Below are 12,884 nucleotides of genomic sequence, written 5' to 3' on the forward strand. Positions count from 1 at the left end.
ACACGATTATAAACAAGGACAAAATTAACCGGATTTTACCGCCACGAGCGCTGCCGGTAAACGATAAGGAGGACCTTTTTTTTGAGGCGCGTTGGGCTCGACCAGTCAGCGAGAGTTATGCCGTCACGTGATAGACGCCAAAATTCGAAAGCCTACTTTAAATTTAAAGACTTTCAAAATCGCTCCTGATATCACGTGACAGCGAAACGCTCGCTGAGTGGTCGAGTTCAATGTGCTTCAAAAAACCAGGAAAATAAAGTAGAGATATTTCAACATTTTTTCTCCGATTTTTCGTTTGCCGGCAGCGCACTCGGCGGTAAAATCCTGCAAATTTTGGCCGTGCTTACAGTCGTTTTCCCGTGCGGCAAAACAACGGAAAAAGGCGGTAAAACGAGAAAATCAGGAAAACCCTGCCCATGTGAACCAGCGTTTAAACCCAAAAACATAATTGGTGGATCTTAAAATTCATTTTGCGCGTTAAAATACGCCGCCATGTTAGGGTATGAAAGCAGGTAAATATGTCTGCTATACCTCACAACGTAAAGGTACTTGTACGCGCAAAAACGTCATTATGAAATCGGTCAATTTCAATCAGTTGGAACCTGGGAATTATTTTATTTTTTAACTACTTGTTAAATAAAACCACAATAGCTGCATACAAAAGGTAGAAGGTACAATCACGGTTTATATATTTACACAGGATAGACTACCTTCATACGTGCTAGCGTTTTGAGCCTCTTAAGTTCTTCTGACAGGCAACCCTGTTTTCTACTATGCTGCTGGTACGCCCTCTAATGTATATAAACCGTACTAATTAATTTATTATAAATTAAATTTTTATAAATTTTAATTATAAATACACTAATGAGCTACCGTATTTATAATTTGATAATATGTATTTTAAAATTTATTAATTATCTACTATACATTTAAATTTAAAATATAGGTGGCGCTCCATTTTTAAATATATATATTATTTTAACAATAGTTGATTATAGTTCAGAAACTTTACACAAGCCGGCGCTGTAGGCGCGAACTAGAATTTTTCAAATTCTCTAAACGCGGGAGTAGCGTCCATCTCTGAGCCGAAGTAGTCTAGCCTGTGTAAATATATAAACCGTGGTACAATTATTTTACACATTAGCGGAATCACCGAATTCAGAATTGTCAAAATCACATCTTAGAACTGCAAATACGGGTTTGAGAACTGCCCAAAATTGCCCCAATGCAAATTTTTTAATGATAGTCTGTTTCGCCAATGACAACGTAAGCCATTACGTACCGACGGACTGACAACTCTCCGCGAACTGCTTCTAGTATTTGGAGGATGCCCGTAAAATCGGCGACGGTCCGCCGGCAGTCTTTTCGACGGACCAGCCAAGGCCTATTGAAAATGGAAACGCTTTCAAAAGTGTAAATAACGCTTATACTTTTGGAAAATAATGATGAATTATTGAATCGGAAGATAAAAATAACTATTATAAACACTGGTTTCATTTCATAAATTAGTTTTTTCGAATTTCAAACCTAAACGCGTGTAAGCTCGTATTTCTCGCTATCAAACTAACCAACTATTTTGCCAACGGAAAGAGTAGGAAGGGATGAGTTTCCTGTTCGGAAAATTCTTATTTCGCAATCGCTTCACCTCAGAGTATTATTAAAGGGGAACGGCCAAGCTTTTCCAAATATGGCCTTATTTCCGTATCAAAAGATTAACAAGATAACGAAAGGTGTTTGGGTTTGAATTTTCGCCGCCATTTTAGGGGCTGCCGCCAGCGCCCCTAACCCCGTATGAGCGATTTACGAACTATCCTAACTTTTAAAATCGCGCTATTTAGGCTTAGGTATTTTATAACTGGAACGCGGTGCGCGTGCAAAACAATTTTTTTGCGTCATCAACAGCGCGCGCTTTTACGTTGTTTCTCTTTCTCACCGACTTCTCACCAGGTGTCGCGGCGGACGCGCGCTTTTCGATTTCCCGAAATTGCTTTATTTTATTAAAAATTAACCACTCAATATTTTTTGATGCGGTTTTCGCCATAAATTTTAGTTTTTAATGGGCTATAGGGCTATCTAACTGGTTAAAGCTTGACCGTTCCCCTTTAACCGAATTCGTTCTGTGCCATACTTATATAACGATATAAACCATAATCGAAAACGATTTTTACAATCTAAATTATTGAAAGCGTGTACCCAATCGATATTCGACATAAAAAGATCCGCCTTTATTTTATCGTAATGAGAGGAGCCTTTTCACCCTCCGCCGCGTCAATTATTCGACGAAACTACTCGAGACTTTTGGCTTATTCTAGAATAATTCTCGACCCTAAAATAGTCGCGTGGATCGTTAAGCCCCGGTATATGAAAAACTGATGAGAAGTCGTTGTATCATTTCTTTGACCTCTGTTATAAATGGAAGTAGGTTACGATTTATATTGGAAAGGAACTTTTCCGCCAAGGCGTTTGAAAAGACTTCTTGGAACTTTGGAAAATGAAGTTCCCATTGATGTTAGCGCCTCTAGTCTTTACGCTATAATTGGACCATCTTTCAGGTCGCGCCAGTAAATGATGACGCTATTTTATTTAAAAGCTGGTTTTCTCGGGTGCAGATTTGTATTAGGCCTAACGGAGGCTTTTTTTAAGTTGGGTCTTCGATAGCATTGAGTTGGGAATATTAATTTAGAGGTCCAATCAAAATGTCGGATTTCAGTATTTCGCGAAACAAGTTTAAAAAAAATAAGAATACTGCTGTCGGCTCCCAAATGACGAGAAAACTTTATCATTCTACCCGTGGCGCCGTCTATCTCTCAATGGTTCGTTCAAATAAGACGCGTTATCCGCCAAAAATATATATATTTTTAAATATTGGATGGCGCCACGGGTCATATGATAACGTTTTCTCGTCATTTTAGAGGAGACGGTATATTCGTAATTTTCAAAAACTTGTTTCGCGGGGGAGCAGATTTGATTGGATCTCTAGATTAATATTCCTAACTCAATGTTCGATAGTGGATCAAAGAATTTCATGTTATTTTCGCATGGATAGCTGTTGGTTGACTTTCAGGGTGAAAGTTCCTTAGGAGTATCTATTTCTACCACTCACGGCGTAAATTTGGGGGGAAAGCTACTATCATAGCATACCTTAATGAAGATTTGGCTTAGTAGGAAATTATTTTACCGCACCCCCCAATTACTACCAAAAGTAGCATAAGACCCAAAAGTGTGTCAGAACGGTATAGTAGTTAATGAGAGTTTGTCGCAAAGGGAAACACGTCATCAAAACCGAGGTACTCCAGCGCCGCCGAGTGAGGAGTTTTAGAACGTATGTCTACGGGCGAGTAAATCGAAGAGAGAAAATTGCGCCAGACTATAGACTAAATATAATGTTGCTAGTACTATTCCAACTAGTAGGTTATGTAGTCTATAGTGTGACTAGGTCTCACTAGAAATTTTAATAGGCGCGAAGGTACAGCATTTTTGGGTCTTATGCTACTTTTGTTACTACCAACAATTTTCAAAACACGAAAAAGAAGTTATTCCGATCTCAACTCTTAATTTCATTGCGAAAATGTTGAAATATAAAGTCATTGAATCCAAAACTGGGCAGATCCAAATTCGATTTTGATCCAGAACTTTTGGAATAATTATTTCAATCTCTCTGAATAAAAATTTTAACTTTCAATTATTATTGTTATATTTTAGTACATGTAAAAGAGGGCCTAAAAGGGCTCTCCAGCGGCAAAATTCGTCCCAACTTGCTATGTGGCCTATAAATTCCAGTGTGGTGTCTACTTTGAGGATCCGATGAGTCCGCAGCGATGCGGGGTGGACAACATGGTTTTTTGCCTTGGGTATTAGCCTAGGTGATTATTATTATCCCGTCGTGTGAACAGTGACCGTTGCGCGTCCCAGCGTTTCAGATCGCTTCTAATTATATTTTTATACTACACGTGCCCATTTTTCTTCAAAACTCACTGGAAATCTAACGTGTGAACAAACAGATTTCCAAACGCTAAGAACCGCAGCAAGTTCAAACGAGGCAAAACGTTTTCGAGGGTACGTGTGAACGTGGCTTATTAGTCCTAGCGACCCGTTGGGGGGTCAATTGTTTGAGATTGGATACCTCGATTTCAAGTTCGGTGTGACTGAACGCTAGAATATTCCAAAGTATTCGACTATAAATGCAAACGTTCTAGAGAAGGAACGCAATGCTAGAAACATTATTTACAATGCCCTCTTATGATAAGTCTCATACATTTATTGTACCAGCTAGTGTTGTTAATTTTCCAGAATAATAAAATGCGAAAAAATTTCTAGAAAATTTTCCGCAAATCGGAAAAATAAAAAATTTAAACATAAATTACTTTTTAAGGGTTTTTAATGTTTTTAACTTTTTATCGATATAAAATGTCTAATATCAGTAAACATACTACAAAACATTAATAGTGTTACATTGTTAACCAGGTTAAACTAGTCTAGAGGTTTAGTTTTACTTTTAGATTAGAAAAAATGATGCAAAATTTCCGCTTTATTTAAATTTGCAAACAATATATTAGACTAATCATGGAATGAAAACTTTTTTATTTCTTTCGTAAAAATACGGAAAATTTTCCGGAAAAAAGTGCTCGGTCATTTTCCACGGAAAATTTTCCGACTTACTGGGCTAAAAAACGGCGAAAATCACTGGGGATTTTTTCAAGCGGTTTGTAATTTGGCGGTTTCGATAGCGCATGCGCTGAAAATTGTATCTTTACTGACTCACAGAATTAAAATGGACGCCATAGATAGCTCGAATAGCAGTCCACCGATTTTCTTTAATTTCATTGTTTTTAAAACATCTATTTGCTTTGTCATATAAATAAGGAGAAGCGCGAATCTCTTCTACGAATAACTCCTGTTGACTACCAGTCATTCTTTTTTGTTTAGAAGTCATCGTGATAAACTGACTAAATTACAATAACAATGTTTATAAATTAAACGCGTCGCTTTTTAGGCCTAACAAATTGAATCAAACCGAGAGTAGTGAGCTAGTGACGTCAACGCATGATCTTCACTGATTGGTTAGCACATTGCGTTGCGTTTTAAAAATTCGGAAAAATAGAACTTCCATTCCGCGCTTGTTCGCGGAATATCGCAAACTTTCCGTAAAGTTTTGCGGAAAATATTTTTCCGCAAACGGCGCGGAAAGCCAATTCCGCTGTTTTTTAGCCCAGTGAAAACCAGCTAGTACCAACTCTCTTGGGCATACAGGGTGTTTACTAAAAATGGACCAGGGCGAATATCTCAAAATGTGTTTTAGCTACGATTTTGAAATTTTAGAGTGCTCAGGGGGTCAACCAACTATGAAAATTTCAATGACCTTGAACAATGTCTTCAAGGTCATTTGAAAATTAACTTGAGAACCGTAAGTTCTACGAAGTAGGTTCCAATTAGAAAGTTGTTCCCCGTCACATTTTATGGTTAACTAGCTTTGACTCGATCTGATTTGCGAAATAGGAAGTTGAGCAATGTTAGGCCAAAATCCAGAAGGCCGTTGAGTTGATAACGTGTTAAAGACGATGTTCAACTGATAACTTTTAAAGTACTCTTCTTAGCGTACTGGAATTTGTTAGACAACCTTATCGTGGTTGAGGGTCTTTAGTTTGAAAATTTCAGCTCCCAAAACTCGTCTTCCACACGTTATCAACTTAACGACCTTCTTGTTTTTGGCCTAACATTTCTCGACTTCCTATTTCGCAAATCAGATCGATTCAAAGCTAGTTAGCCATAAAATGAGACAGGGAACACTTTTCTAATTGGAATCAACTTCGTAACTCTTACGGTTCTCAAGTTAATTTTCGAACGACCTTGAAGACATGGTTCAAGGTCATTGAAATTTTTATAGTTGGTTGACCCCCTGAGTGCTCTATAACAACCTAAAATTTCAAAATCGTAGCTAAAACATATTTTGAGATATTCGCCCTGGTACATTTTTTAGTTAACACCCTGTATAGAACGTAATTCGAGCCAATTTTTATTATCGTCTCCTTCCGCTTTTGCAATTTATCTCCCCACTGGTTAGAGGGGTTTTCTCCCTAGTTCTTCGGTTTCCCATTTCCATTAAAATATGTAGAGCTCAAGGGTAATAGTGAGTGTAGGGAGCTGTTGACTCGCGTGGCATAAAGGGCTTACCACCATCTTCCAATTTGACCCGCAATTTAATAAATTAATTAAACGTCGCTGGGATAAATGCATTAGACGTCGCTGAGATAAATGCATTAAAAATTCACTAAACGACTTGGACCTAAGCTTAGTGGTGCCTTGGGTATTAGCCTAGCTGATTATTAGAGTGAGGTGAAAAGGGGAAAGATTAGGCTAGGCGTGGTTGCTCTTCGTGGAATCACTTGCTTCCCACAAATACGTTCTTGGTAATAGTATAATATGGTTAAATAAGTGTGACACTTTCTTTTATTCACATGCAAAAGTTTTACTGAGAGAGCTATTCGCAAGACAAACTGCATTACGGGTTCGTCACCGTTTTGCGTCCGCTTGCTCCCGCGTCACACGTAGCCTTTGACACCGCCTCACTTGGGGGTTATTTTATTCTTGTGATGACGTAACTTCGTTAATAACTCTCAGTAAAACATTCCCCAAAGTGACAAACTTATGGAACCATATCATAGACTTATGGTAATAGTGATAGAGTTACGACAACAACGCGTTAGGAAAATCTAGTTTAGAATCTCATAGTTTGCCATTGTATTAAATTATATACCGAATAACTCTAATTCACTATAAATGATAATACAAACGGAATAAAAGGGTTTTTACCTCTCCGAGGGGACTTTGTACCCTAGAAGGGGTTATACAACCACCGTGTCTGTCTGTCTGTGTGTGGGTGGGTCTGTCTGCAAAGCGTAATCACTGCGTACCCAGTTTCTTAGAATCAGGGAAAAGGTTTTTCCAAAAGCGCCCCCTTTTTGTCATTGGGTGAGCAGAACCACGGATACAGTTACGCTTCACTTAAAATTAAAAACTCTTCCGAGGAGAGGTATATTTTGGCTTGCCAACTTGTATTATTTTAAATCTAGTTCTAAACGACTCCGGTACGCTTTTTTATTTAAAAAAATCACGGTTACGAAGTTGAAGTCGTGGATTAGTAGGGTTGTTCGAAATGCATTTTTTTTCAAAAAGCAAAATATTTTCTCCATAACTCAAAATGCAAAATACAAAATGCATTTTGAAAATTGGTTTTTACACACAATCCTAAGGATTTGTGTGTATTAGTTTCACGTACAGTGTAGCCGTTGCCGTTGCCGATGCCGATGCCGCCGTGTCGCGCATATCTCTTCAACGGTTAGGGCTAGAAGAGTCAATGATATCTCGTTCGAGTGTACATATCTCGTCATTGACAGCCTTTCATAAATTTTTGAAATAGAAGCCCAAGAAGTTAGGCATTTGCCCAATTTACCATTTTCGGTGGTTTCGCTTTGTGTGGTAGATATTTTATTTAAAATTAAGTCCGATAACGTTAAAAAATATTTTTGGTTAGGTTAGGACTCAGCGGATCTACACCTTCGGTTATATCAGTAAATATTAAATTTAAGTATAGTTTCCAGGGTAATTTACGGGACCCCAATTTTCGCGGTTTTATATTTTCGCCTAAAAGTCTACATAACGTTCCTTAATTTAAGTCCGATTTCATGAGACTTATATTTAACCTAGATTTGCAATTAAGTTTCTTAATTTTAATTCTAAGTGAGGTTTTTTGGACAGCGTATACCGACCCCCGCAACTTCCGACATTGTAAATCGGGGTGACAAACTTAATACATCAGGAGGATTGTGTGTATTCTGACCGTCATACGTCTTGTTTATAAATGCAAAATGTAAAATAGTTTTTGCAGCTCAAATTTAAAATACCAGATGCATTTTGATAATTAGTTTTTCTAAATGCAAAATATTTTTATAAATGCATTCTGTTTACTTTTACCTATAACTGAAATTAATTATTAATAATTAATTCATAATTAATTATTATTAAACTATCCTCGCAGCCAACGTGGGAAATAAAGCGGTGGCACTGTACGAATCTACATTTTGAAAATGTTTTTCCACATACTAAACAGTCAAAATCAAAATGTAAAATTTAAAATTATTTTTTATAACTCAAAATGCATTTTTATCAACCGCGTGGATCAGTGATGGCCAATCGAGGGAAATTTCAAGCATCTAGGGAAGTTTGGACCTCGAAGGGAAAAGGAAAATTAGACCGAAATTTTGGGAATCTAGGATGTGACAAAATTGATTAAATTTAAAAAAACAAATACAATAATATTACCAACTGATAGTAAATCTTTAGTCGAATTTGGTTGAGTGGGAAACCCTACAATCGCGTTTTGGCATTTTTTCAAGCTTTCGTTAAAGAATTAAAAAATCAAACAATATTAGAGATGAAATATGGGTATATAGTTCGATATTGAGAATATAGATGGCGCTTTATTTTCAATATTAGGGGCCTTCACGGATAATTATTTTGAAAACAATTAAAACCACTTTCCCAGGGTTACTTATGTCTCTTATTAAGATAAATTTGAATATATCTCTGGTTTTGAAAAACAAGGGAATTTATTTTCCGAAAAGGGAAATTTTAAAGCCGTGAAAAGGAAATTTCTTTCTCACGATCTGGCATCACTGTCGTGGATTCAACTCCATCCTAATGGATATATTTCTTTGCTTATCGGAGTAAATTGTAGAAAGGGAGGCAACCTATATAATGAAATATCGTGGCCTGTCAAAAATCAATGATCCGAGCGAGAGACTAGACAGACCGGGATCTCTTCCAGAATAGACGAAAAGAATGCACCCATAAAACTATTTTGTTTTATAAGCGTGGCTTACCAACTAATATCATGGAAAGAGCTCTTTTTATGTGCCACTTTTTGATCTTTTTATTGGGAGCTTTACGCTTTTTCTCCGGAACACTTTTGGGACTATTAATTTCGGACTGTTTTCCCGATAAAATGTACTTTTAGATTTTTTATATATCAACTTTTGACAAGTTAAAGAGGCTTCTATAAACACTCAACCATGGTGTGATTTTTAAACGCGTTATTATGGACTATTTTCAGAAGATTCGGGGAGAAATGTATTGGTTCATCAAAAGTCACTTAGAGGTGGCGCTAATAGACCGAAACCCTGTAAATTAACTTCTTCCTGAACGTTGAAACACTGCGGGTGGAACACTTCTACAGGCGTTTTGGCCAACTGGAAGCTTAATCTTAGTTTTGATAAAAGTCAGACCGAGCTTGATACCTTACTCTCAAGAGAATCTACTCAATTTATTTGTTAAATCAGCGGTTCCCAAAAGGGATTCCGTGGAACCCTGGGGTTCCGTGCAAGGGTCACAGGGGTTCCGAGGATTCGCAGCGCGGCCATCTTTGTTTGTGTCAAGTCTTTTAAGATAAGTAAAAAAAAAAGAGTTTGGGTTTTGACAGAATTAGGCGGATAAATTAGGGTTACATTGCAAAGCAAAAATTGGGAACCGCTGTGTTAAATTGTTATGGGTAGTTGCTTGCGTTGATTTGTTTTTACGGCTATTCCGAGAGGTTAGTCACTCGTAAAAATGTCTACTCGTGATGACCGAATTTCGAATTAATTCTGTAATGTAATAATAATAGTAATAAGCTAGGCTAATACCCAAGGCACCACCTTTGGCCCAAGTCATCGAGCGAATTTTAATTCTTTTAACCAAGTGGCCGGGTAGGAGGGTGTTGGCAAGCCCTTCATACTAATTACTCACAACGTGTTTGTGATTTCTACTAATTACTCACAACGTGTTTGTGATTTCTACTAATTACTCACAACGTGTTTGTGATTTCTACTGATTACTCACAACGTGTTTGTGATTTCTACTAATTACTCACAATGTGTTTGTGATTTCTACTAATTACTCACAACGTGTTTGTGATTTCTACTAATTACTCCCAACGTGTTTGTGATTTCTACAAATTACTCCCAACGTGTTTGTGATTTCTACTAATTACTCCCAACGTGTTTGTGATTTCTACAAATTACTCCCAACGTGTTTGTGATTTCTACTAATTACTCACAACGTGTTTGTGATTTCTACTAATTACTCACAAAGTGTTTGTGATTTCTACTAATTACTCACAACGTGTTTGTGATTTCTACTAATTACTCACAACGTGTTTGTGATTTCTACAAATTACTCCCAACGTGTTTGTGATTTCTAGAAATTACTCACAACGTGTTTGTGATTTCTACTAATTACTCACAACGTGTTTGTGATTTCTACTACCAATTCGGATGGGGGTTTAAACTGTACATCCCCATTTTTTTAACCTAAAATCATCTTACGTTTTGCTCTCTTCCCTTGAGACTTAAAATAAATATTACGTTTTGCACCCCCCTTGATACCTTACGGGCTAGGGGTTTAAGACCCCAAAACCAACCTTAAATACTCGTATAACTGTCGTTGCAAACGAGTCATAGTTTAACAAGGACGAGATAGTGATAAGAAATATCGTCTTCAGTCACCTGAGATTGGTTTCTTGGTCGGGTTCGCATCCGGCTTAGGCTCCGGCGGGAACGTCAACAAGAGCGCCCCGCTGACTCTGCCCGACTTTCCGCAGCACGCGCACGTGACCTTCTTGGCCACCGACGGCGGGAAGTGCGAAGTGGGCGACGAGGCCTCGGCCGCCGTTTCCGTAATGACCGGAATGGGCGAGACGGAGCTGCCCCTCCTCCTGATTTCCGTGGGAATGGTCAGCGAAGACGGGACGTACACCGTCCCCACGCTCTGTGTCCGATTGCGACGCGGGGATGGCCGCCCGCCGCTCTTATCCGCCATAGAGAACGACCGTTTACCGTTATTTACCGCTTGTTGCGGGATTCCGCGTGGCTTCTGTTTCGCGACTGAAAATCCGTTTCGGAGGACATGGGCTAGCGCTCACTCTCTTTCTGGCGCTCCTTTCGCGTTGCACTCTTCTCATCTCGCGGAAAACGATCGCGACGCCACCTAGACACTCGCGTTACTCCGCCCATTTACCGATCGTTTTTGAGACTGTACCTAAAGATATCCGCGAGGTGGTGTTGCCGTTCTTTTACGGCCGAAGCCGACACCCGCGTTGAGGCGGTATCAGTCGGCCGCGTCTGATTTACGCATCATACATATTCAGCCATTACCCGGCCAAGACCACGGACTATATTGGGGTAAACGGCTTTTGCCTACGCTTGGACCTCCACGTCACCCTCTTTATTTATCTGTTCAACTTAAATGGAAATATAAACCTTTTGGTTTAAATCTTTATAACGAGGGGAAACTGATAAACTCTGTTTTGGTTGTTCCAAGCGCGTAAATATCCATTTTATTAACGCGTCGAGGTTGAAGAGGATATTTCTGACATAATTAATCGCGGTCTGTATTATAATTTCAACTAAGCTCTACCGTCGGCCTTAGCGACGTAGCCTTGAGATAACGTCGCCTCAGTTTAAAAACATCGTAAAGCTTGGTTTCCACCAGCGCGCGTCAAAAAGTGGCACTCAGCTTTAAAACGTGCAAATGTTCTTACGCGCGACAAAAAATTAACATTATGACGCGCTCTTACGCGCGTTGGTGGAAACCAAGCTTAAAGGCCCATTTTCATGCTCGCTGGTAGCGGATAAAAATTGACAAAATTCGCTTCCGCGACTCGAAAGCGTGAAAATAAAGCTAAAATATCTGTTTGAAACAGATCGACGCGGAAAGTGAAAAAGTGTGTAGCGGAAGCGGATTTTGTCGATTTTTACCCGCTACCAGCGAGCATGAAAATGGGGCTTTATGCTTGTTTTCCACTGGCGCGCGCAACGACGCGTTTCTCAGCTTTGAAACGTTCAAACGTTTTTACGCGCGCTAGTGGAAAACAAGCTTAACATGTCAAAATTCGAATTTAAAGTTTTAAAATCGTTTTAGAAAATAAGGGTAATTTTATTTAATTTTTTTGCGAAAAATATATTGTAAGTATATCGAATAAAATTAGTTTATTAATTAATAAATTTAAGAAATCTGGGGTAGGAAATTTAGTAGCTCTTCCGTATACGCGCTTCAATAAATCCTCCTTCCAGGAAATCGCCAAGAAGTAATATTTCCGAGAGCCAGGACCCGCAAGTGCTTGTGGAAATAATGGAAACTTTTCAGCTGGAAACAGAACGTCGTGTTTTTGCCAAGCTTTAATATGTCGAAAAAGCTACCCGGTTAAAAGGGAACTCTTGTTGCTGCCGTAAAGGTGAAAAATATCCATTATTTTAACAAGCACTATATAAAAAGTGACTTGCGGGTCCTGGCCCTCGGAAATATTACTTCTGGGCGATTTCCTGGGAGGATGGTTTATTGAAGCGTCTATTCGGCTCGCAGATTCTGTGATTTTTGCAGCCTTATTTCGGAGAATCACGCGGTATCTAGTAAACTTGGAACGCCAGCGTGGTCGCTTTAAAAACCTATTTTTCACTGATATTAAAAATTAAATGTGTGAGTGGCGCGACTGTTGAATATGTAGCAAAATTTTAAATCGATATATTCGAAGCGTACTGACTGACGTAACCCATTTTGTTTTCAAGCAGTCGTAGCCACTCCTAGGTTCCCATTCGCAACCAAATGATTCAGTAGCGCCACCAAGCGGAATATAAACGAACTAAATAAGAGGGGGAATACGAACCGAAGCCAGGAAGTCAGCGTTGCCAACCTGTACGATAATTATCGTTTTGTACGATAATTTCACCTTCCGTACGATGTACGATATCACAACGTACGATATCGGCAATTGTACGATAATTCAGTAGGATGTGCGATATTACAACGTACGATATTGGCAATTGTACGATAATTCAGTAGGATGTACAATATTA

The 12,884-nt window shown here is 38.7% G+C and overlaps 1 protein-coding gene across 1 annotated transcript in view; it reads right to left on the minus strand.

The window, feature by feature from the left end:
• LOC149922888 (atrial natriuretic peptide receptor 1) overlaps positions 1-12,884 on the minus strand; it is a 151,109-nt gene that overhangs the window by 26,644 nt on the left and 111,581 nt on the right. The gene's annotated exons all lie outside the window — the stretch shown is intronic.

The sequence above is a fragment of the Leiobunum rupestre genome, chromosome 11 (assembly GCF_980474605.1).
Source record: "Leiobunum rupestre chromosome 11, qqLeiRupe1.1.hap1, whole genome shotgun sequence".
NCBI lineage: Eukaryota > Metazoa > Arthropoda > Arachnida > Opiliones > Sclerosomatidae > Leiobunum > Leiobunum rupestre.